Source organism: Chiloscyllium plagiosum, unplaced genomic scaffold, assembly GCF_037043375.1.
Source record: "Chiloscyllium plagiosum isolate Xiang-an unplaced genomic scaffold, Cpla_swu_hap1 HiC_scaffold_33, whole genome shotgun sequence".
NCBI lineage: Eukaryota > Metazoa > Chordata > Chondrichthyes > Orectolobiformes > Hemiscylliidae > Chiloscyllium > Chiloscyllium plagiosum.
The window spans coordinates 19,579,126-19,605,884 of NW_028270171.1; the positions used below are offsets into that span (position 1 = coordinate 19,579,126).

Genomic DNA, 26,759 nt, shown 5'->3' on the forward strand with positions numbered 1-26,759 from the left:
TTCTTCTCTCAGAGGGCACTGAATTGTTGGAATTATCTGCCCCAGAGAGCAGTGTAGGGTCAGCCACTGAGTGAGTATGCCTAAGACAGAGATTGATAACTTTCTAGATATAGAGTCATAGGGATGTACAGCATGGAAACAGACCCTTTGGTCCAACTTGTCCATGCCGACCAGATATCTTGAGCTAATCTTGTCCCATTTGCCAGCACTTGGCCCATATCCCTCTAAACCCTCCCATTCATATCCCCATCCAGATGCCTTTTAAATGCTGCAATTGTACCAGCCTCTTCCACTTCCTGTGGCAGGTCATTCCATACACGTACCACCCTATGTGTGAAAAAGTTGCGTCTTATATATCTTTACCCTCTCACCCTAAACGAATGCCTTCTAATTCTGGACTCCCCCCACCCCTGGGAAAAGACTTTGTCTATTTACCCTATCCATATCCCTCAGGATTTTATAAGCCTCTATAAGAAGAATGAACAAAGAACAAAAGATAATTACAGCACAGGATAGACCTTCCGCCCTCCAAGCCTGCGATGATCCAGATCCTCTATCTAAACCTGCAGTCTATTTTCTAAGGGTCTGTATCCCTTTGTTCCCTGCCCATTCATGTATCTGTCTAGATACATCTTAAACAATGCTATCATGCCTACCTCTACCACCTCCCTTGGCAACGCATTCCAGGCACCCACCACCTCTGCATGAAGAACTTTCTGTCCAGAGGGCGGCATGGTGGCACAGTGCTGTCTCACAGCGCCAGAGGCCTGGATTCAATTCCTGCCTCAGGCAACTGTCTGTGTTGAGTTTGCACATTCTCTCCAGGCCTGCGTGAGTGTGCTCCGGTTTCCTCCCACAGTCCAAAAATGTGCAGGTTAGGTGAATTGGCCATGCTAAATTGCCTGTAGTGTTAGGTGAAGGGGTAAATGTAGGGGAATGGGTCTGGGTGGGTTGCTCTTCGGAGGGTCGATGTGGACCTGCTGGGCCAAAGGGCCTATTTCCACACTGTAAGTAATCTAATCTCCCCTAAACTTTTCCCCTCTCACTTTGAACTCGTGACCCCTAGTAATTGAATCCCCACTCTGGGAGAAAGCTTCTTGCTATCCACTCTGTCTACACCTCTCATGATTGTGTAGACCTCAACCTGGTACCCCCCTCAACCTTTATCTTTCCAATGAAAATAATCCTAATCTACTCAACCTCTCTTCATAACTAGCACATACCAGGCAACATCCCGGTGAACCTCCTCTGCATCCTCAATAAAGAATCCACATTCTTTTGGTAACGTGGCGACCAGATCTGTATGCAGTATTCCAAATATGGCTGAACCAAAGTCCTATACAAATGTAACATGACCTGCCAACTCTTGCACTCAATACCCAGTCCAATGAAGGAAAGCATAGCGTATGCCTTTTTGACCACTCAACTGACCTGTGTTGCCACCTTCAGGGAACAATGGTCGAGAACACCCAGATCTCTCTGTACATCAATTTTCCCCAGGACTTCCATTTACTGTACAGTTCGCCCATGAATTGGATCTTCCAAAATGCATCACCTCACATTTTCCCGGATTGAATTCCATCTGCCATTTCTCTGCCCATCTCTCCAGTCTATCTTTATTCTGCTGTATCCTCTGATGGTCCCCTTCACTATCTGCTACTCCACCAATCTTAGTGTCATCTGCAAATTTGCTAATCAGACCACCTATACCTTCGTCCAGATCATTTATATATATCACAAACAACAGTGGTCGCAACACAGATGCCTGTGGAACACTACTGGTCACATTTCTCCATTTTGAGAACTCCCTTCCACTACTACTCTCTGTCTCCTGTTGCCCAGCCAGTTCTCTATCCACCTAGCTAGTGCACCCTGGACCCCAAGCAAAGTCACTTTCTCCATCAGCCTATCATGGGGAACCATCATATCCCTCTCCTCAGTAAATACCGATGGAAAGTATTCATTAAGTATCTCACCCATTTTCTCTGACTCCATGTATAACTTTCCTCCTTTGTCCTTGAGTGGGCCAACCCTTTCTCTGATTACCCTCTTGCTCCTTATACATGAATAAAAGGCTTTGGGATTTTTCTTAACTTTAACACTGTTTTCTAAGGTCACCCCTCAGCCTCCGACGCTCCATGGAAAACAGCCCTAGCCTATTCAGCCTCTCCCTATCGCTCAAATCCTCCAACCTTGGCAACATCCTTGTAAATCTTTTCTGAACCCTTTCAGGTTTCACTAACATCCTTCCAATTGGAGGGAGACCAGAATTGCACATAATATTAAAAATGTCAAGGGATTGACTGTAACAGTAGGAAGAAGGTGTTGAAGTAAATGATTGGTCATGATCTGATGGAACCAACAACTTTCTCCAGCTCCTATTCCCTATGTTCTTATTAGGCAGTTCTTGATATATTGGGAGTCTATTAGGTACCCTTTGAAAAATAATGTGTCTTACCATGACAGAAAGTTAAAATAGGTCCCATTTCAGGTTGCCAGCTCTAGTGAAATGATTTGATTAGATTAGATTCCCTACAGTATGGAAACAGGCCCTTCAGCCCAACAAGTCCACACTGACCCTCCAAAGAGTAACCCACCCCCTTACCCTATATTTACCCCTGACTAATGCACTTAACACTATGGGCAATTTAGCCTGGCCAATTCACCTGACCTGCACATCTTTGGACTGTGGGGGAAAAACAGAGCACCCGGAGGAAACCTGCACAGACACAGGGAGAACATGCAAACACCACTCAGACAGTCACCCAAGGTGGGAATCTATGGGGTTGGAAGTGTGGCCGAGTGGTCTAAGGCGTAGGACTCAGGTTCCAGTCTCAGTTGAGGCGTGGGTTCCAATCCTGCCAGTGATCGCATCGTTCTGGCAGCCCATCCCTTCGCTGCTTTATATTTGTGGGCGGCATGGTGGCTCAGTGGTTAGCACTGCTGCCTCACAGTGCCAGAGACCCGGGTTCAATTCCCGCCTCAGGCAACTGTCTGTGTGGAGTTTACACATTCTCCCTGTGTCTGCGTGGATTTCCTCTAGGTGCTCTGGTTTCCTCCCACAGTCCAAAAATGTGCAGGTCAGGCGAATTGGCCATTCTAAATTGCCCGTAGTGGTAGGTAAATGTAGGGGAATGGGTCTGGGTGGGTTGCTCTTCGGAGGGGTCGGTGTGGACTTGTTGGGCCGAAGGGCCTGTTTCCACACTGTAAGTAATCTAATCTAAACCCAGGTCCCTGGCACTGTGAGGCACCAGTGCTAACCACTGAGTCACCATGCCGCCTTCTGGAAGTTTCATCCAACCAACCTGCCCAGTCAAACAATGTTTTTGTCATCTCTGGTGTGTTTCTAATTAACAAACAGGCACTTCCAAAGAAAACAGCGCACGATTATATTAAAAGCATGATGAAGGTTCGATCAGCAGCTGATCCTGATTGCCCTGTCCTAGGGGGCTGATCTTCAATTCAGGACGAACAGTCTCAGCTTCACTGTGTCCGGTCAAGTGCTTCTGTTGTACACTATCTGGCTTGCTGTGTTCTTCCAGCTTCCTGCCTGTCCACTTTGGTTTCCAGCATCTGCAGTTTTTTTTTGTCTCTATTGTATGGACAAGCAGTCATCCTGATCAGAGGAACAAGCCACTAGCCAGTGTCATTGCAGTTAGTTTAACTGATTTTAGCATCTTCGGGCCAGGGAGGGTACAAATTTGTCAGAGATTCCTGGTCTGTGCAGATCCCAGGACCAAGCTCACCTAATACTGACCACTCCCAACCAACGTATCGCTGACAAAGTGCCAATGCAGAGTGAGCCATGCACCAATATGGCCCCGACACCTTCAGGATTCATAGACTAGGATCCCTACCCATTCAGCCCCTTGAGTCCACAACAACCCTTGAAGAGCATCCCACCCACATCCCTGCCCACCCCCCCCCGCCCCCCATTCTATTCCCATAATCCTGCATTTCGCATGGCTAACCCGCACATCCCTGGACATTCTAGCATGGCCAATCCACCCTAACCAGCACACCTTTGGACTCCGGGAGCACCCGGAGAAAACCTATGCAGACACAGGGAGAATGTGCCAACTCTGCAAAGACAGTCGCCCGAGGGTGGAATCGTACCAGGGTCGCTGGTGCTGTGAGGCAGCAGTGCTAACCACTGAGTCAGGGTGCAGCCCCTAAAAGAGGACTAACGCAGTTGGTAAAGCTCTTGTTTCTGAGTATGAGGGTTGGGAGGCTCAACACTATTTTCAGACACGAGCACGCAGAAACTAAACCAAGGCAACATTGCCAGTTTACCAAGGACTTTTAACACTGTTGGTTCGCGGTGGCAGTCTTTCAGATGAACTGTGGAGTTAGCTGTAAAAGATTGCACAGCAATATTTCAAAGAAGAGTGGGCATTTATAAAGCAGAGAATATGTCATTTCTTTCACATCTGTTGTCAGTACCTTCCAAAAATGTGCCCTCGACAACAGCAAAGGACAAGGGCACTGAACACATGGGAGACCCAACAACCTGCAAGTTCGCTTTCCCAGCCACGCTTAATCCCGTTTTGGGAAAACAAAATCCCTGCTCCTTCACTGTCGCCAGGTTAGACTCCTGAAACTGCCTCCCAAACAGCGCTGTGAGTTTACCTCACAACAAACAGTCCAGAAAAACAGCCCACCACCACCTTCTCGCTGGTAATTAAGATTGGGAAATAAATGTAGACTCAGCCAGTGATGTTGACATCCCATGAACGCATGAAAATAAAATCACATGCCCTGAAGAAAGATGAAAGATATGCATTCGCATAGCACCTTTCACGACCTCCGGATATTCAAAGCAGCCAATTAGGTAATTGCTTTAAGTTACAGTCACTGTTGTAATGCCAGAAACTGAGCTGTCAATTTGTACTTAGTAATCTCTTGAAAACATCAGGATAATTAACAAATGATAATTAACAAAATAGCCTGTTTTAATGACATTACTTGAGGGATGAATATATGCCAGGGACTTGGAAAGTATTCCCCGCTACTATTCTTTGAAAAGCTAAGACTAACAGAGTAAATACATAGCGGGGGAGATTTACCACACAAGCTCTGATTCCAGGAATAGTAACCTTGATGTTATTAATGATATTGAAGTTTGCAGATGGGAAACATCTCAGACTCAATTTGAGGTTTATCCTTGGTCTCAACCAGGCTACTTGTGGTGAAGAGGAAGGGAGGAAAGCCCAGGTGGCCTCAGGCCTCCTGGTTTAGAGACCGATGTATCAGGCAGAGATCCAGCTGCCAATTGCGCCCGTCTTTGACAACCCCATGAAGAGCAGGTAAGATGGGGGTCTGTGTTACCTTGGAGGTGATGCCACAAATGGCTGAGTAGCCTGTTGATGCTCATCGTAAAAAAGTTGGAGATTGTGTGCATCTGTGCAGAAGGGGGTGAGAAAGGATAGGCTATTGGAGTTCCTTTATCTCCAGGTCTCAAACTATTCCCATTCTTCATCAACCTGGAGTCCCCATACCTTGACCTATTCTGGATGGGGGAGGGTTTCGAGGGATATGGGCCTAACGCTGGCAAATGGGACTAGATTAATTCAGGATATCTGGTCTGCACGGACGAGTTGGACCAAGGGTTCTGTTTCCGTGCTGCACAGCTCTCTGACTCTAATTATTAGTCCCGCGTGACATACCAAAACAGACAGTCACAGGCTGTGACAATTTGTGGTCGCTGATTGCTCTGTGCTCAAATAGCACAATTTATTTATGTAGGGGAAGCAAATAAAACTGAGGTCTGATATTGGAGGGAATATCTTTTAACGACTTATATTCTGTTCACAAACTCTTGCCTTGGACTGTGACATTGTCTAGCCTCCCATCAAGTGGCAGCTTCTCATCGAACTAACAAGTTTCAGTTGCTATGGTGTTTCTGTGTGTCTTTGATTGGCTATTCAAATTAACTTCCAAACATGGCTAGGTTCTCATGTACTGTAATTGGCCCTTTGTAAATAATCAGACTCGAACTGCTTAATATTTCATATAGTTTCTAACACTAGCAAGGAAGGAAAATTAACAAAGCAAAGAGAGGGAGGAGAACTCATTAATACAAGTTATTCTGACTAATTTTTAATTGCATATTGATTTATAAAGCAAAATTAATTTTCTCAGCTTAAGACTGTAGTGCAAACTCCTGTCTCATATTCTTACTCCCTGTGTTTCACATTCCTGCCTCATCTTGGGAGCAAAGTTAAAAGTGCGATGCTGGAAATGCACAGCCAGTCAGGCAGCATCCGAAGAACAGGAAAATTGACATTTCGGGCATAAGCCCTTCGTCAGAAAGCATCTTGGGAGCAATTCAGAGTAGACAGGGTTTAAGCTCAACCACCTCTACTACAACTTGCATTTACATGGCGTCTTTAGTGCAGTAAAGTTTCACAAGGTGTTCCATAGAAGAGTTGTCAAGTAAGATTGAACACCAAACCAAATATGGCAGTGATAGGACAGGTAACCAACAGCTCAGTCAAAGTGGCCTTATTAAATGAGGGAGAAAGAGATGGATATGCAGACACATTTGAGGGAAACATGATCCTTCATCAGCTGAAGACCTCACCACCAGGTGGTGGGAGTATGAAATTCACAGTTGCATTACAGGCTCCAATGACAGGAACTCAGAGATCTCAGAGAGTTGTCACTTTGCAGCAAAGAGAAGGGACCAGGAATACCTAGATTTCCATTACAAGACCATCCCTTCTCCATTCCAGTTATGCCTTAAATGCAGCTTAAATGTTACAGGTCTGAAATGTTAGTGTTGGCATTAATGTGCCATATCGGTTGGGTTCCTAGACAAGTCTCAAAGTGCTAAAGTCAGGTTCCCAAGATATTACGGCTCCAGTCAGATACCAGAATCATTAATATCCCGGGTGAGGAGGGATTAAGTGGCCACCCTCTTTTAAATATGTGCCTCTTTCGTTGGCCACAACAAGGTCAGTTTAAAAAGGACTCCTCCCTTGTGGATATCTTTCCCTGAAACCAAACGAATAAGATTGAAAAGAGACCAAGTTAGCCAGGTTTTCTTGAGTTAATAGAAAAGTGAGTTATTAAATGCAAAGGGAAAAATAACACAACACACACACAGATGGACACAGACACACAAATACACAGACAGACAGACAGACACATACACATAAAAACTGACACACAGAAACACACTTGTACACACACATAAACACTGACACACACAGAAACACACACATAGACAAACATTCTCTCTCTCACACACTGACACACACTGACACGCACACACACACATAAATACACACTAAAATAGAAGGTAAAAGATAGTTTCTCTGGATAGTTTGTGAAAAGTAAATAGTCAAACATTGATAGTTGAACAGTTAATTTCAGGATTTTTAGTTTTGCAGTTCATTGAAATCCTTTTGCCCAAGTGCTTTTGGCAGTCATTGACTGGCTGTACCCAGAGTGAGAGTCTTTCTGTTGCCCTCTTCCTTTTGACTGGGATGTGCCAGTGTTGGGCTGGGATAAATTAAGTCAGAGGTTACAAGACACCAGGTTAAGTGTCTTCACTTAATGAAGAAGCAGCGCTCAAAAAGCTTGTGATTTCAAATAAACCTGTTGGACTTGAACCTGGTGTTGTGTGACTTCTATTTCCTGTAGTGCAGGTTTGACTAGTGGCTGGTTCTTCAACTGTGTCCTCGCACTCAGACTTACCACATCTTCCTTCACTGGTGCACCTTCTTCCACCTGCACAGACAGACCAGCTTTTAACACCTTTTTTTATATATTCCTAGAAGAGTAAACCACAGGTAATTGCTGCAGGAGGTGGTTTTGACTGAGAGGGAAGATAATCACCCTTCTTAACGTCTCTTCCTGTTATGTCTCTGTCTGCTTGAAGGTTCCCTGGCACTTTGCAAGTGCAACATTCCATGGGTCCCACACAGGATTTTGCTGGACAGCACTGGATTCACAACTGCAGGACATTTTTTTTTGTCTGTAGCAGCCTTTTATTAAAAAGCACATTTCAGAAACACAAGATAAAAATTGCCTACATTATTTCAGAATTCTGATCCATCTTCCTGCAATGGTTGTAGTAACATTGTAGCTGACTACTCTAACCTGAGACCAAAAGAGAAAATGCTGGAAAATCTCAGCAGGTCTGGCAGCATCTGTAAGGAGAGAAAAGAGCTGATGTTTCGAGTCTAACTGACCCTTTGTCAAAGCTCTTATTTTACTCTAACCTGAGGACTGATGGAATGGTCATCTCACACCCACTGACCAAGGTTTTTAGGGCAGAATAAATGAGAGAGTTTTGAAAGAAAGAGCGATGGAGTGGCATGGTGGCTCAGTGGTTAGCACTGCTGCCTCACAGCACCAGGGACCCGTGTTCAATTCCTCTCTTGGGCAACTGTCTGTGTGGAGTTTGCACATTCTCCCCGTGCCTGCATGGGTTTCCTCTGGGTGCTCTGGTTTCCTCCCACAGTCCAAAAATTAGGTTAGGTGAATTGGCCATGCTGAATTGCCCATAGCATTAGATGCATTAGTCAGGGGTAAATGTAGGGGAATGGGTCTGGGTGGGTTGCTCTTGTTAATGTAGGAAGTGCTGCATTTTGCACAGCAGACTCCTTGAAGCAGAAATGAGATAAGTAACCAGATTATCCTTTCTAATGATGTTGGCTGAGTACCAAGATTTCATCCGAATGCACCTCAGATTTATTTTTCAAGTGGAACCTAGAGAATGGAGTTTCTGCTGTTTCATATATCAGATTTGATACACAACTATAATGTTACCATGTGTCACAGAAAACACAACTGATTAAATTTTCCAGTTGACGCCCAGTCATGTGGGAAATCTTCCACCTTCAATTGAATCGATCTAAATGCAATCCATCACCAGCCTTCAATCCACCATTGGTCCAACAATTAAGTTTCAAGTTGCGAGTTTTTCTCACTCACATCCCATGTCCTTCTCTGTGGTAAATTTATTTTTCAATGCATTGCTCTCTTTCCACTTCGCGTTCTCGTGGGATCTTGCTATGTCCAAAGTGGATTTTGCCAAACCACAACATAGACAGTGGCCGCACTTCCAAAAATACTCTACTGGGCTGTGAAGTACTTTGGAGCATCTTGAGAAGATGCCTGTTGTTTTCTTCTCGTTCCTCATGTTCAGATGGTAGCAAGCCGTGATAGCTCACCTGACTGCTCAGTTAATGTTAGTAGAGTGCACAGGGAGGAGGCCATTATAGCCAACCTCACAGGACTTTGAAGTACTTTGGAGGGTTGGGGTTCAGGGGTCACTTAATATGGTCAATTCCACTTCCTATCCTGTGGCTGAATGGAACCAGCCAACTTAATGTCAGCCGAACATCACGCCTGTAATTTTGCGGTATAATAATGACTGGGGAGGATTTAAAAATAAAATCATTACTGTCTCCTCCTTCAAGACTCTCCTTAAACACTTTCACATTGACCATGACTTTTAGTCATGGCTCTGTGTCAAAAGTTGTTCAGTAAAACTTCTGTGAAGTGCCTGGGGATATTTTACAATGGTAACAGCGCTACAGAAATGTAAGTTGTTGTTGTTGTCACCCACCCATTGTTTCAAATCATCCAGCTCTAGCTCCTCATTTGGATTTGTAGTGTGAGGCTGAGGAGGGGGAGCCAATCCAACGTCACTGGATCAGCAATCAAAAATCCTCAGGCAAATGCCCTGGGGTCTTGAGTTCAAATCCGACCATGGCAGAGGTTTAAAAATTTGAATGTAATTTTTTTTCTAAAAAATGGAATAAAAAGCCTATCTAATGGTGACCGTGTAACCACAGTCAATTGTTGTATAAACCAACTTGTTCACTAATGTGCATCCTCACTCAGTCAGGCCTACATTTCACTCCAGACCTGCAGTGACGGGCTTGCCCTTAACTGCTTCCTGGACAACTAGGGATGGTCTAGTCAGAGATGCACAATAGCCATGAACGAACACCAGAAAAAAATTTGTGGCAGCCTGGTAAAGCAGTGAGGGTTTGCTGTGACGTATCCCTGCCCTCGGCCCATGTGGATTCTCACTGTTAAGAGATTAAGAATATTATCAGGTAGGTTCAGCTGCTTTCTATCAATGTTCACAAGACATGTCAGAGCGATTGAGTGAAGGATGTTGTCAAATTCTGCATCCCTTTTTGGCTTATCAAAAAAGCATCCCAATCTTGACAGGGAGATAAGGCAGGATGAGTTGATATTCTGGGTTTTATTGACCAGTGTTCCTCTGCCTTCTTGGCAGGACGCTGAGAACAATAATTTTGATATTAAAGGGGCACCATCTTGACGAGAAATTATCTGCTAAACATTCACATTTGTTTACAAAAGCAGGGCTCTGGTACACTCTGTGTAAAGGTCAAGAAGCTGGAGTTTGACCTCAGTGTGATAAAAGTATGCATGGAACTTCCAAGAGCTGCCGAATTTTCCCAAACACAGATTCTCCAGTTGCAGCGTCCCCCACCCACAATGTCTACTATCCAAAGTGGGACCTGCAACTGGCATCTTCAAAAGAGGGAGAGAGACCTCTGTGGGTGCCATGGTAGCTCACTGGTTAGCACTGCTGCCTCACAACTTCAGGGTTGGGACCAGGGTTCAATTGCAGCCTCGGGCAACTGTCCATGTGGAGGTTGCGTGTTCTCCCCATGTCTGCGTGGGTTTCCTTGGGGTGCTCCAGTTTCCTCCCACAGCCGAAAAATGTGCAGGTTAGGTGGATTGGCCATGCTCAATTGCCAATAGTGTCCAGGGGGTGTAGATTAGATAGACTGGCCATGCTAAATTGCCTGTAGTGTCCAAGGATGTGCAGGCTAGGTGGATTGGCCATGCTAAATTACCTGTCATGTCCAGGGATGTGTGGGTTAGGTTGATTGACTATGCTAAATTACCCAAAATGTCCAGAGATTATGTGGATTGGCTATGGGAAATTACCTACAGTGTCCAGGGATGTGTAGATTAGGTGGATGGGCCATGTAAATTACCCATTATATCCAGGGATAGGCAGGCTGGATGGATTGGCCATGGGAAATGCAGGGTTACAGGGATTGGTAGGATGCTGTCTGGAGGGTCAGTGTGGACCCAGTCAGCTGAATGGCCTCTTTCCACAGTGTGCGGATTCTGAAGAGGAGACGGCAATGCATTAGGGACACACAAACAGAAGTTGCTGGAAAAGCTCAGCAGGTCTGGCAGTACCTGTGGAGGGAAATCAGAGTTAACGTTTTGGGTTGAGTGACCTTGCATCAGGAAGCTTGGGAGAAGACACTCTCATTTTGTTGCAGGTATCATTGGTGTCCGCGACACTGATAGTTTCTCCTGCTTTTTGATCCAGCCCAGACCAAAGGGATGCAATAAATCCCCAGTGAAGAGAGTCAGACACCATCTCAGAGTATTTGATACCAGGTTGACAACTTCAGGGAGGAAGGCCTTGATGTCCAATAGCTGGCAAAACATAGTGAGGCTGGAGATTCTGACACATTATTTGCTGGGAGGGGGATGGTGAGGTAGAAAAATGAGGTGCATCCAACATCAGGACCAGATTGGACCTGCTCAAAGACATTACATGAAAACCTCTGTATCCAAATGATAAATGCTGAGACAGACAAATACATTTTTTTTTCAATTAAAAATGTCTGAATGTTAGGCACCAAAGGGTTAATCTCAATATTTGGACAGAAGTTGGCTCTCATTATTTCAGACACTTCTGAGAAATCTACAGGAAGGAAAGTCTTTAAGTGATCCCAATTCCAGGAATCTGGGCTCACTGCCTAGTTGCTATTTTTTGTGGTGCCTTTTGTGGCTTTTGCAGGCCTAACGCAGCCCTCCCCCCACGTGATATGCAAACTTTATCTGACCACATTGAGTTTAGAAAATAAATTTGCATCCAAGAGCTGATGTCACGTGAGGTTTGTGGCCTCCAAGACGGTCCATCTGCTGAGCGTGAAAGCCCACAGTTAAAGCTAGCCCTGAAGTCTAGGAAGTCCCTGGGTTCAGTAGTCTCATTATTTAAGCTGAGGACAGGCACTTGTAATGGACAGCCCCATAAGGCTTTTCTGCAGTAGATGCACGATCAAATAGCCCATCGAAGTCCATGACAATTCAGAGGGTGAGGTAATAGAGCCAGCCCACAGTTAAGTCATTGCCAGATTTTTCACCTTGAAAAGTGTGATATCACCCCCTGAACTCAATGGGAAGTAACAAACATGAGCAGGAATAAATGTTGGAGCCAGCTAAATGGGCTAATGATGGACAAGGTCCAAAGGGCTGAGGAATGGCAGATGGAGTTTAATTTAGGCTAATGTAGTGTGTTGCACTTTAACAAGGCAAATCAGGACAGGGCTAGTACACTTAATGGTAGGATCCTGGGGAGTGTTGCCTTGTGGGTGCAGTTCATAGTTCATTGAAGGTGGAATCACAGGTAGACAGAGTAGTGAAGAAGATGAAAGTGAGGACTGCAGATGCTGGAGATTACAGTCAAGAGCGTGGTGCTGGAAAAGCACAGCAGCATCTGTGGAGCAGGAGGGTCAAGATTTCAGGCAAAAGCAGTATAGGGGCAATATTGGAGTTATTGTGCAGGAAAAGAGTTGAGATATCATGTTGCAGTTGTATAGAACATTGGTTAGGCCACTTTTGGAATACTGCGTTCAATTCTGGTCTCCCTGCAAGAGGAAAGATGTTGTTAAACCTGAAAGGATGCAGAAAAGATTTACAAGGTTGGAGGGTTTAACTACAGAGAGAGGTTCAATAAAGTCAGAGTCATACTGAAGTACAGTATGGAAACAGTCCCTTCAGTCCATGTCGACCAGATATCCTAAATTAATGTAGTCCCATTTGCCAGCACTTGACCCATATCCCTCTCAACCCTTTCTATTCTAGACTCATCCAAATGCCTTTTAAATGTTGTAATTGTACCAGCCTCCACCACTTCCTCTGGCAGCTCATTCTACACACACACCAGTCTCTGAGTGAAAACGTTGTCCCTTAGGTCCCTTTTAAATCTTTCCCCTCTCCTCTTAAACCCATGCCCTCTAGTTCTGGATTCCCCCACCCGAAGAAAAAGACCTTGTCTATTTACCCTATCCTGGCCCCTCATGATTTTATAAACCTCTACAAGGTCACCCCTCAGCGTTCGATGCTCCAAGGGAAAACAGCCCCAGCCTGTTCAGCCTCTCCCTACAGTTCAAATCCTCCAACCCTGGCAACATCTTTGTAAATCTTTTCTGAACCCTTTCAAGTTTCACAACATCTTTCCTATAAAAGGCAAACCAGCATTCCTCACCATATTCCAAAGGTGGCCTAACCAATGTCCTGTACTGCTGCAACATGACCTCCCAACTCCAATGACCAATAAAGGAAAGCATACCAAATGCCTTCTTCACCATCCTATCTACCTGCGATTCCACTTTCAAAGGAGTATGAGCCTTCACTCAAGGGTGTCTTTGCTCATCAACACTCTCCAGCACCTTACCATTACGTGTATAAGTCATGCCCTGAATTGCCTTTCCAAAATGCAGCACTTCACATTTATCTAAATTAAACTCCATCGGCCACTCTTCAGCCCATAGGCCTACTTGATCAAGATCCCATTTTTCTCTGAGGTAACCTTCTTCACCGTCCGCTACACCTCCAATTTTGGTGTCATCTTCAAACTTATTAACTATACCTCCTATTATTAATCAAAATAATTTATGTAAATGACGAAAAGCAGTGGACCCAGCACTGATCCTTGTGGCACAGCACTGGTCACAGGCCTCCAATCTGAAAAGCAACCCTCCACTACCACCCTCTGTCTTCTATGTTAAGTCAGTTCTGCATCTGAATAGCTAGTGATCTAACCTTACTAACCAGTCTACCCTGAGGAACTCTGTTGAACTCTGGAGCTATTTTCCTGGACCGTCAGGCACTGAGAGGTGACCTTATAAAAGTTTATAAAATCGAAAGGGGCATTTTCTCAGAGTAGGGGAGTCCAAAGCCGGAGGGCATAGTTTTACCTTGACAGGGGAATGATTTAAAAGGGACCTTAGGGGCAACCTTTTCATGCAGAGGGTGGTGCGTGTATGAAATGATTTGCCAGAGGAAGTGGTGGAGATTGGTACAATTACGACATCTAAAAGGCATCTGGATAGGTAGATGATAGGAAGGGTTTAGAGGGATATGTGCCAAATGTTGAGAAATGGGACTAGATTAATTTAGGATATTTGGTCGGCATGGACTGGTTGGACCGAAGGACCTGTATCCATGCTGTACAACTCTATGATCCTATGACACACCGGATCAGATTGGGAAATGCCAGTTTCCTGCTCCTCAATAATCCTTCATGCCCAAAACTATGCCCTACATAGCACATGAATATGTTCAATGATTCATTCTCCACTGTCCTCTGGAGTAGAGAATTCTAATTTTGGGACTGCCTCCTTGGATTTCATAGGTGAAGCATGTCAATCACATACTTACATTTGATTTGATTCCCTACAGTGTGGAAATAGGTCCTTCGGCCCCACAAGTTCACTCCCAGTCCCATCTCCCTCTGACTAATGCACCTAACACTATGGGCAATTTAGCATGGCTAATTCACCTGACCTGCACACCTTTGGACTGTGGGAGGAAACCAGAGCACCTGGAGGAAACCCACGCAGACATGAGGAGAATGTGCAAACTCCACACAGACAGTTGCCCAAGGCTGGAATTGAACCTGGGTCCCTGGTGCTGTGAGGCAGCAGTGCTAACCACTGAGCCACCATGCCACCCCTTCACATTTTGATAAAGCAAAAGGAATCCCCTTGGATGCAATGCAGGATCAAATACATTCACTCAGAACCATCCTATTACTCACTGCCTTGTGTTCCATCATTATATTGAAGGCCTTGTACAATGTTTGGGGCACATCTCTCCTCAGAACATGAGAAGATCATACAACACCCCAAGCCTGATCCACGATTCAATCAGACCACAGCTCCAATTTCCAACTCAACTCCATTTACATGTCTTTGGACCAAATCCCCTATGCCCTTACTCAATTACCTGTCAATTCCTGTGAGTTCCAGTTACTTTCACCAATGCACCATCTTCAACATTCACTCCCATTGCCACCAGTGCCAGTGGCAATAGTTTGTACCATCTACAAGCTGTCCATAGCGTCTTACCAAGGCTCCTCTGACAGCACCTTCCAAATCCAGGAGCTTTGCCATCTCAAAAAACAAGGGCAATAGATACATAGGAATGCCACCATCTTTCAGTTCCCCTCCAAGCCACACATCATCCTGACTTGGAAAAATATCACCATTCTTTCAACATCGCTGGGTTAAAAATCTTGGAATTCCTTCCCTCAGGGCACTGTGGAACTGAAGAAGTTCGAGAAGTCAGCTCAACACTATCTCTTCCAGAGAAATTGGAGATGGGCAATAAATGCCGGCCCAGCCAGTAGCATTCACATACCATGAACAACCCAGCCTTCTACAATTCGGCAAGTTCAAATAGATTGATGGGTGAGTTGTACAAGAGCAGCAGAGAGGGCCTAGAACAGAAATAGTATTTTGAGAAAACACACCTGGTATTTCAATGGTATTAACCTTTCAAACTCAAGGTGCTTCAAGGAAAGACAAATAAAACAGATGTCAAATACAAGAAGATTGGCAAGTTTTCATTTATATGTCAACAAGATGTGGGCACTGTTGATAGAACCTTCATTTATTGTCTTTTTTTAACTAACTGTCTCCTGAGGGGATGGTGTTGAGCCAAGTCCCTTTAACCACTGCACTCTGTACAATGAGTGTACTCCCCTCAGGGTAACCAGGTGGGGATTTCCAGGATTTTGACCCAGTGGCAATTAGGGTGGCATGGTGGCTCAGTGGTGTGCACTGCTGCCTCACAGCACCAGAGACCTCCATTTGATTCCAGCTTCGGGCAACTGTCTGTGTGGAGTTTGCACATTCTCCCCGTGTCTGCATGGGTTTCCTTCCAAATTCCAAAAGATGTGCAGGTCAGGTGAATTGACCATGCAAAATTGCCCATAGTATTAGTTGCATTAGTTGGGAGGGAAAGGTGGGTTACTCTTCAGAGGGTTGGTGTGGAAGTTTTGGGCTGAAGGGCCTGTTTCCACACTGTTGGGAATCTAATCTAGTGTTTGCCAGTGTGAATAATATTCTTGGATGTTGCATCACATGACTTCCCAGCCATGAGTTGGCCAAGCACGTCCATTCTTGTAATGCCCTGCCTTCTTACACTGATCGAAACGCAAAAGGACCCATTAATCAATTGATGTCAGTCAAACAGTCATTTTGTTGTCAAACCCCAACCTTCTCGACATTTTTTTGAGATGATAAGGAAAAGTGATGAAAGAAAATAACAAACATAAACTTTTTCAGTGTCCCTGTGACCTTCCTCTGGCGTGACACACAGTAATGTCTTAGGGGTTCTCATTCAATTCACAGAGAATCCCAGGGAGTTGACAACCCCAGCAATGATGAGAGGATGTGGATATATTTCTGAGTCAGGATTGTCTTTGGGGATGGAAGCTTGGAAGAGATGATGTTCTCATAGCTTTTCTGGTTAGGTCAGCATTTGAAGAAAGCTTGGTGGGTTGCTGTAATACATAGAGTGATAAAGAGCATGGAAACAGATCCATCCAGATTTCCTAAATTAATCTAGTCCCATTTGCCAGCACTTGGTTCATATCCCTCCAAAACCCTTCCTATACCCATCCAGTTGCCTTTTAAATGTTGTAATTGTACCCACCTCCACCACTTCCTCTGGCAGCTCATTCCATACATGCACCACCCTCTATGTGAAAAAGCCACCCCTTAGGTCCCTTTTAAATCTTTCTCCTTTCACCTTAAACCTATGCCCTCTAGTTTTTGGACTCCCCCACCCCAGGCAAAATACCTTGGTTATTTACCCTATCCATGCCCCTCATGATTTTATAAACTCTATAAGGTCACCCCTCAGCCTCCAATGCTCCAGGGAAAATAACCCCAGCCCATTCAGGCTCTCCTTTGAAAGTCAAACCCTCCAACCTGGCAACATCCTTGTAAATCTTTTTTGAACGCTTTCAAGTTTCATAACACCCTTCCTATAGTAAGGAATCCCAGAATTGCATGTGGTACGCCAAAAGTGGCCTAACCAATGTCCTGTACAGCCACAACAGGCCTCCCAACTCCTATACTCAATACTCTGACCAATAAAGGAAAGCATACCAAATGTCTTCTTCACTATCCTATCTACCTGCAATTCCACTTTCAAGGAACAATGAACCTGCACACTAAGCTCTCTTTGTTCAGCAACACTTCCCATGACCTCACCATTAAGTGTATATGTTCTGCCCTGATTTGCTTTTCCAAAATGCATTTTTTAGTGTGAGCTGTAAACCTGGACAAAAACCATGAGACCTGAGAAAATTCTTAATACTGGAGAGAGACTTGGGGTGACTTTGAAGCTAAGGTAGAGATTTTAAGTAGTAGGGTTGGTGCAACTGAATGAACTACATCCATGTTAGGAGGAAAAGATGGAACAAGCCAATGTCACAGGAATATTGAGTTTAGGATGTCAAGAGGAGATTTCACAGGTTCATGAGAAGAAATTGGCTACAATTGTTGACAGGGGAATGGATTTGGTGTAATGTGTGTCAAACTGGAAGTCAGGGTAGGTCACTGAGAATGCAAGGGCTAGGTCAGCAATACCCTGGAGTGTGGTGCTACATGTTTTTATTTTAATTTGTTTATGGGATGTAAGTGTAACTGGCTAAGCCAACATTAATTGCCCATCCCTAATTGCTTCGAGTGAAGTTAAAAGTCAACCGTGTTGCTGGAGTCACACGTAGACCGTACCAGGTAAGGATGGACACATTTCCTTTCCCTAAAGGACTGAGCCAAATACATTTTCATAACAATCGACAGTGGTCATTATTAGATCAACCTTTTATCATTCTAGAATTTTTTCTTTAAAAGTCGAATTCAAATACCATGGGGGATTCAAACCCATCTTTCCCAGAACATAATTATCGGGCTCTGGATTACTAATCTAGTGACATTACCACTACATTATTACCTCCTCTCAAACTGGCTCAGTGGTCACTGAGCCTCAGAGCACCCAGGGAACCAGGTTCAATTCCACCTTGGGGTGACTTCCTGTGTGGAGTTTGCACATTCTCCCCGTGTCTGTTTGGGTTTGCTCCGGTTTCCTTCCACAATCCAAAGATGTGCAGGTTAGGTGGTTTAGCCATGCCAAATTGCCCCATAGTGTCCATGGATGTATGGGCTAGTTGGATTAGCCATAAGGAAATGCAAGGTTACAGAGAGAGATGGTTCTTTGGAAGGCTGGTGTGGACTCGGGTTGAATGGCCTGCTTCCACACTGTAGTGCATTTAGGATTCTAATATATGTGCAGTTGCTTCAAGGGCAGTTTTGGAGTCAATGACAGAAATGGAAAGGAGGTCAAGACCTGGATTTGTTCCTTCCCTGTTATTTTCTCCTCAAAGACATTCTGTAAAAGTTGCCAAATGATTTAGATTTCAAAAGCCTGGAGTTGTTAACTGTTTACCATTTTTCCAATAGCCCTTCCTACCATCTGATGGTGAATTGGCCAATGTCACAGCCAATATTTGACTGGTGAATCCATTAACTGCATATCCACAGTTGGAGAAATCTGTTTTGAATCAAAATTAAGATCTTTTGAGGGTACAAAACGGTTCATGGTGGTTTCTGTTGATCGTTTTATACTGGAACCTTGTGCTCGCACCTTGTGCTACTGAGACTTTGTAAAGCTCTGGTTAGGCCCCATTTGGACGACTGTGTCCAGTTTTGGTCCCCACACCTCAGGAAGGACATTCTGGCACTGGAGTGTGTCCAGCGGAGATTCACACGATGATCTCTGGAATGGTAGGTCTAACATACGAGGAACGGCTGAGGATCCTGAGATTGTATTCATTGCAGTTTAGAAGATTAAGGGGAGATCTAATAGAAACTTACAAGATAATACATGGCTTGGAGAGGGTGGACGCTAGGAAATTGTTTCCGTTAGGCGAGGCGACTAGGACCCATGGGCACAGCCTTAGAATTAGAGGGGGTAAATTCAGAACAGAAATGCAGAGACATTTCTTTAGCCAGAGAGTGGTGGGCCTGTGGAATTCATTGCCGCAGAGTGCAGTGGAGGCCGGGACGCTAAATGTCTTCAAGGCAGAGATTGATAAATTCTTGATGTCACAAGGAATTAAGGGCTACGGGGAGAATGCGGGTAAGTGGAGTTGAAATGCCCATCAGCCATGATTGAATGGCGGAGTGGACTCGATGGGCCGAATGGCCTTACTTCCACTCCTATGTCTTATGGTCTTAACATAGGAGCAGGAGTTGACCATTCAGCCCCTTAAGCCTGGTCAGTTACTCCAGATCATGGCTGATCATCTACGTCAACACCAATTTCCCACATTATCCCCCCATCCCTTCATGTCATTAGTTTCTCGAAAATGATCAATATCACTATTGAATATATTCAATGACTGAGCTTCCATGGTCCTCTGTGGTAAATAATTCTAAAGCTGCCACTATAAAATCACACAATATTGCAGTGGATTATTCCCAAAGTCAACTGATTTTCTTCCCCATTCCATACAACGTGTCTTTGAAATATTATACAATATAATGCAATACAAAGGGGAAAGCAATGGCCTAGTGGTATTGACACCAGACTGTTAATCCAATTTACCGGGTTCAAATCTGACTATGGCAGATAGAGTCATAGAGTCAGAGAGATATACAGCATGGAAACAGACCCTTCGGTCCAACCCGTCCATGCCAACCAGATATCCCAACCCAATCTAGTCCCACCTGCCAGCACCCGGCCCATATCCCTCCAAACCCTTCCTATTCATAAACCCTCTTAAATATTGCAATTGTACCAGACTCCACCACTTCCTCTGGCAGCTCATTTCATACATGTACCACCCTCTGTGCCCTGTAGGTCTCTTTTATATCTTTCTCCTCTCATCCTAAACCCATGCCTTCTAGTTCTGGACTCCCCCAACCCAGGGAAAAGACTTTGCCTATTTACCCTATCCATGCCCCTCATAATTTTGTAAACCTCTATAAGGTCACCCCTCAGCCTCCAAAGCTCCATGGAAAACAGCCCCAGCCTGTTCAGCCTCTCCCTATAGCTCAAATCCTCCAACCCTGGCAACATCCTTGTAAATCTTTCCTGAACCCTTTCAAGTTTCACAACATCTTTCCGATAGGAAGGAAACCAGAATTGCACGCAATATTCCAACAGTGGCCTAACCAATGTCCTGTACAGCCGCAACATGACCTCCCAACTCCTGTACTCGGTACTCTGACCAATAAAGGAAAGCATACCAAACGCCTTCTTCACTATCCTATCTACCTGCGACTCCACTTTCAAGAGCACTTCAAGGTCTCTTTGTTCAGCAACACTCCCTAGGATCTAGATGGTTGAATTTGAATTAAATAAATATCTGAAGTTAAGAGTCTAATAATGACAGTGAATCCATTGTTGATTGTCAGGAAAAAAATATCTGGTCCACGAATGTCCTTTGGGGAGGAAAGCTGCCATCCTTACCTGGTCTGGCCTGTATGTGATTTCAGACCCACAACAATATGGTTGACTCTTAATTGCCCTCTGGGCAATTAGGGATGGGTAATCTTGTAAAGGAAACAAAACAGGCCCTTCAGCCCATTCCTGAAGAAAGGATTATGCCCGAAACGTCGATTCTCCTGTTCCTTGGATGCTGCCTGACCTGCTGTGCTTTTCCAGCAACACATTTTCAGCTTCACCCCATCAAGCCTATGCCAATTCCTAATTCTTATTTAGACCCACTATTTATTGCCCATATGCAGTTTCTATCCCTCTGTTCACCTCCTGTTCATATGTTTATCAAGATACACCTTAAAAGTTGCTAATGTGCCTGCTTTCATCACCTCCACTGACAGTACATTACAGAAACCCACCAACCTCTGTGTGAAAAATTCTCCCTGAAACTTTCCCCCTCTCACCTTGAACCTCTGCCCTCTTGTAGTTGACCTTCTGATATTTCACCAGGGGCTGCAGTCAAAGAAAGATCATAATAAAATTCTGCGATTATCTCGATGTTTAATTACGGAGTCAGCTATTTCCGTGTGAATTCTTGATTACTTAGAGCTGCCCAACACACTGTGACAAACAGGTCACTTGCATCACAGGATGTGACTGTGTTCTGTGGAATGCCTTGCAGTTATAATTGTGCCAACAGCCTTGGCTTATACTATCCAAATTAAAAAAGAAGAAATAAAATGTAGATCCCCTCTGCACAATGCTCATCGACAGCATTATGTAACTGGGGGTGTGGAGGAGAAGATTTTTAAGCACAAAATACTGAAGTTAGACTCTGTCTTTATTGTTAATAGTTCTGGTTACATACCCACATCCTGTTTTCTCTACAAGCTCTCACCACTCTATAGGCCGCAGGCTGCATTGGTGGCCGATTTGTTCCAGACCGAAAGATTTTTGTTCTTTTTCCACCCCCCCCCCAGACCTTTATTACCAAAATGTTTGAATTTTATATTAAGTAGTAGCAGCACTAACTAATAAATGCTTGGTTGGTGAGGAGCAAAACATTTGGTAAAATCCTAAAGTATTTCTTTCCAAACAAAGATTATAGTCATGTAACACGAAGAGAATTGGTGTCAAGATCGCTCAGAGAAATTTCTCTGTCTTTGAACTTTCCTGAGCTCTCATTGAATGAAATTTGAGACTGCTTAGCTGTCAAAAGGTCAAAGAGGTTAGGAATAAAATTATTAAATGTGTTAAATGTCTTTTAATACTTTGAGACTTACTAATGAGAGATTCACCAAAGCTACCTGAGGGTTGAATGGACTTGGACTGGTATAACATGCTGTACTTTCTAAATGGATGGTCCTGAAGCAAACTCAGGGCTGGGTAATTCCAACCCTCAAGTCATTTCTGGAATTCCATGATTTAGACCTCAACTTCATTATTCTGATGTAGAAACAGAGGATCAGCCTTAATCATATTGAATGTGGAGCCCCCTATTCCTGATGAAGGGCTTTTGCCCGAAACGTCGATTTTCCTGCTCCTCGGATGCTGCCTGACCTGCTGTGCTTTTCCAGCACCACTCTGATACAAAAAAAATTATTAAAGCATTGTTGTATTAATCAAAGGTACAGTAGGAAAGCTAATAGAAATTCATCATTTATTGCAAGGTAAGTTGACTATGAAAGTAGCGAGTTTATGTTTCGGTTACACAGGGTACTGGTGAGACCACATCTGGAGTTATGTGCATAGTAGTGGTCTCCTTTCTGAAGAAGGAAGTAAGTGCACTGGCAGCAGTTCAGAGAAGATTTGCCAGACTAATACCTGGAGTGGGCGGTTATTTTATGAGGTGAAGTTGGACAAGGTAGGCTTACTCTGAGGAAGGGTCACCTGACCCAAAATGTTAACTTTGATTTCTCTCCAAAGATGCTGCCACACCTGCTCAGCTTTTCCAGAAACTTCTGTTTTTGTTTCTGATTTAGAGCATTCAAAGTTCTTTCAGTTTTCATTGAGGCTAGGCTTGTATCTGCTTGAATTTAGAAGAGTTTAAAAAACAGCTTAATTGAAGCGCATAAAATCCTGAGGAGCTTTAACAAAGTGCAGGTGAAAAGGGCGTTGAGAGATTATGAAAGATTGTTTTAAATAGGAGGTGAGACAGAGGTAAGAATTGTTTTTCTCTCGCAAAACAGTTGTTTTCAAAGGCAGCTTTGAAACTGCCTTTCTCTAAAGGCAGTGGAAATAAATAATATTTTTTAATGTGATGTGGAGGTGCCAGTGTTGGACAGGGGCGGAAAGAGTTAGAAGTCACATGACACCAGGTTACAGTCCAACAGGTTTATTTGAAATCACAAGCTTTTGGAGCGCTGCTCCTTCATCAGGTGACTTTGGGCCCTGGTGTCATGTGACATCTGACTTTATCTTTTAATGGAGAGGTAGAGAGATGCTTGAAAAGCAAGAAGTGAAAGGTTTTTGACCGTAAATGAGAATGTGGAGCAATTAGATAAAACGTGATCTTATTGAATGTCAGAGCAGGCTGGAGAGGCTAAATATCTAATGCTTTCCCCTAATTTGTATGCCTATGGGTAAGGTGCACAGATGCACTGTCTCTGAGCGACAGTGTGGTATTTAGAGTGGATGCTCATAATTATGAGGTTAAAAATGTCCTAAATAATCCAATAATCGGATCACACAACAAAAACAACAGATAAATGAATCAGTTAATGCAAAGAGGGTGGATTATTTCAATTAAACAACTTAAAATCAATCATAGCCTGCACTGCAATGGCATAATGAAGTAGCATTCTATAAGGTTTTCATTGTTTTGTTACCTGCAGACTTGATTTTTCTCTCCAAACCTCCCAGCTTTCACCTTATAAAAAAAGTCTTCCAAAACACTTGCAGCTGTTTCCTAACTCAGAGCAGATCTTGTTCATCAATTGCCCCTGTAATCATTGACCAGCATTATCCAACGATGCCTCAAATTTATAGCTCTCACTCCAGTGTTCCCTCAGTGGCCTCACTACTTTCCATCTTGATAACCTTCTGCAATGCTTTGAGAACTCTCCATCCTCCAATTCTGGCCTCTTATATCTCTTCACCTTCCTTCGCATACATGGTGGCTGTGCTTTTAACCAGCTAAATCTGAAGTCTGAGGGCTATGTCTTCCTTAGCCCTCTACATCCTCCGCCTATTTCTCCTCCTTCAAGATGCTTCTTAAACTCTTTGACCAGGTTTTTCATCCTCTGTTCTAATGTTTTGCTCTCAATTTAATTTGACCAGATCATATTGCTGAGAAGATTCTTGGGACATTTTGCTATCATAGAAGCCCTACAGTGTGGAAACAGGCCCTTCGGCCCAGCAAGCCCACACCAACCCTCCAAAGAGTATCCCACCCAGACACTTGCCCTATTACTCTGTATTTACTCCTGACTAATGCATCTAACCTACACGTCCCTGTACACTGTGGGCAATTTAGCATGGCCAATTCACCTAACCTGCACATCTTTGGATTGCGGGAGGAAACCGGAGCACCCAGAGGAAACCCATGCAGACACGGGAGAATATGCAAACTCCACACAGACAGTCACCGAGGCTGAAATCGAACCCGGGTCCCTGGCGCTGTGCTAACCACTGAGCCACTGTGCTGCCCTCTATGTTGCGGTGGGGAGGGGAGGGGTGTACATATATGTGTACATTGTTGTTGTCTTTTAATACTTTGAGACTACTTATGAGAGATTTGCCAAAGTTGCGTGAGGGTCGAGTGGAGTTCGGTGCTACTCTACACTAATGGACTTGGACTGGTATAACATGCTGTACTTTCTAAATGGATGGTCCTGGAGCAAACTCAGGGCTAGGTAATTCCAACCCTCAAGTCATTCCTGGAATTCCATGATTTAGACCTCAACTTCATTATTCTGATGGAGAAACAGAGGATCAGACTGAACAGTCCATCCAGATTGACTAGTGCCTTTATCACCAGACTGACCAGTACCCATATGTCCAGACTGACCAGTACCCATATGTCCAGGCTGACCAGTACATCCAGACTAACCAGTACCTATATACAGGGCAGACGTGGATACTGCAGATGCTGGAGATTAGAGTCAAGATTAGAGTGGTGCTGGAAAAGCACAGCAGGTCAGGCAGCAGCCGAGGTACAGGAAAATCGACGTTTCGGGCAAAAGCCCTTCATCAGCACCTATATACGCACAGACTGAACAGTAACTGCGTCCGGTATCTGTACGTTTAAACTATCCAGACTGACCAGTAACTATGTGTCCAGACTAATCATTTTCAGGTATCCTGATTGGTTCAAACTTAACTGATGTGTTAAATAGTCTCATATTTCAGCCCATACCCGCAGTTATACAAAGATCTGTGCTTAAAAATGTACATTTTCAATTCAGACACCATAATAATGTGTAACTATGTTAAATTGGTTCATAATGCTAAAATAAAAATCACACAATACCAGGTTATAGTCCAACAAGTTGGTTTGGAGGCAGTAGCTTTCGAAGCACTGCTTCTTCATCAGGTGGTTGGGGAGCAGAATCCAGTTCACAATGTATTGTTACTAATTCAAAACTTGGTTTATGAGTAGCAGGAGGAATAGACTTCAGTTTTTTACAACAAGGACAAACTTGCTTTCTATTTAAAGATCAGATAGCCCTTTTGTAGATTGAGTTCAAAACAACATTTGCAAGAAGTCATGTGATTTCTGCTAAATGACCAGGGAGCTGCAGGAGAGGGGGGAGGAGGAATGATGGTTGCTAAGGTGTTTGCTGACCCCAGAGAGGGAGGAGAAAGGGGATTGTATGCAGGAGCTGTGTGTGTTAAGAGAGTGAGGTGAGTGAATGTCAACAGTGTGCCAACAAACAGTCTGTGTCCTGGATGGTAAAAACAATGACTGCAGATGCTGGAAACCAGATTCTGGATTAGTGGTGCTGGAAGAGCACAGCAGTTCAGGCAGCATCCAGGAGCTTTGAAATCGACGTTTTGGGCAAAAGCCCTTCATCAGGAATGTGTCCTGGATAGTGTTGAATCTCTTGAGTGTTGTTGGAGCTGCACTTATCCAGCCAAGTACAGCTTAGTGGCTTGCTTGGCCATTTCGAGGAATAAGTAAGAGTCAATTGGTTTTGGGTCTGGAGTCACACAACTCATGATCAGGAACCAAATGTTTCATTGGGTGGTATGGTGGCTCAGTGGTTAGTACTGCTACCTCGTAGCGCCAGGGACCTGGGCTTGATTCCAGCCTCAGGGGACTGTCTGTATGGAGTTTGCACACTCTCCTCATGTCTGCGTGGGTTTCCACCCACAGCCCAAAGTTGTGCAGGTGGATTGGCTGTCTAAAGTGTCCACAGACGTCGAGATTTAGTGGTTTGGCCATGGGAAGTGCAGGGATAAGGTAGGGGGTGGGATGCTCTTCGAAGGGTCAGTGTGGACTTGATAGGCCGAATGGCTATACACTGTAGGAATTCTATGTTTTCCCTAAAGGGCATTAGTGAACCAAATGGGCTACTTCAACAATGATTATGTGGTTGCCTTTAGGCTGGTTATTTAAATTCAATTTAAATTTAAGGTAGGTTTGAATCCTATGTCCCAGAACATCAGCTTGAGGTTCTTAATTATTAGTCTGGAGATGTTACCATGGCACTACTACCTCTCTCCTAACTTAATGAGATTCATATTCATTGCTAATTAATCAGGTGAATTTAAATTCCACCAGTTATGGTGAGTATTAACAGTTAGTAAGTTTGCAGATGACACCAAAATTGGGGGTGTAGTGGACAATGAAGAGCATTACCTCAGATTACAACGGGATCTGGACCAGATGGGCCAATGGGCTGAGAAGTGGCAGCTGGAGTTTAATTCAGATAAATGCGAGGTGCTGCATTTTGGGAAAGCAAATCTTAGCAGGACTTATACATTTAATGGTAAGGTCCTAGGGAGTGTTGCTGAACAAAGAGACCTTGGAGTGCAGGTTCATAGCTCCTTGAAAGTGGAGTTGCAGGTGGATAGGATAGTGAAGAAGGCGTTTGGTATGCTTTCCTTTATTGGTCAGAATATTGAGTACAGGAGTTGGGAGGTTATGTTGTGGCTGTACAGGACATTGGTTAGGCCACTGTTGGAATATTGCGTGCAATTCTGGTCTCCTTCCTATCAGAAAGATGTTGTGAAACTTGAAAGGGTTCAGGAAAGATTTACAAGGATGTTGCCAG

The 26,759-nt window shown here is 44.2% G+C and overlaps 1 long non-coding RNA gene across 1 annotated transcript in view; it reads right to left on the minus strand.

Annotated features, from left to right (window-relative positions):
• LOC122542274 (uncharacterized) overlaps positions 1 to 25,095 on the minus strand; it is a 41,015-nt gene extending 15,920 nt beyond the window's left edge. The window contains exon 1 of the long non-coding RNA XR_015752534.1: positions 25,013 to 25,095. This is a non-coding gene — a long non-coding RNA (uncharacterized LOC122542274). The remainder of the gene's footprint in view (positions 1 to 25,012) is intronic.
• Positions 25,096 to 26,759: the final 1,664 nt, after the last annotated feature.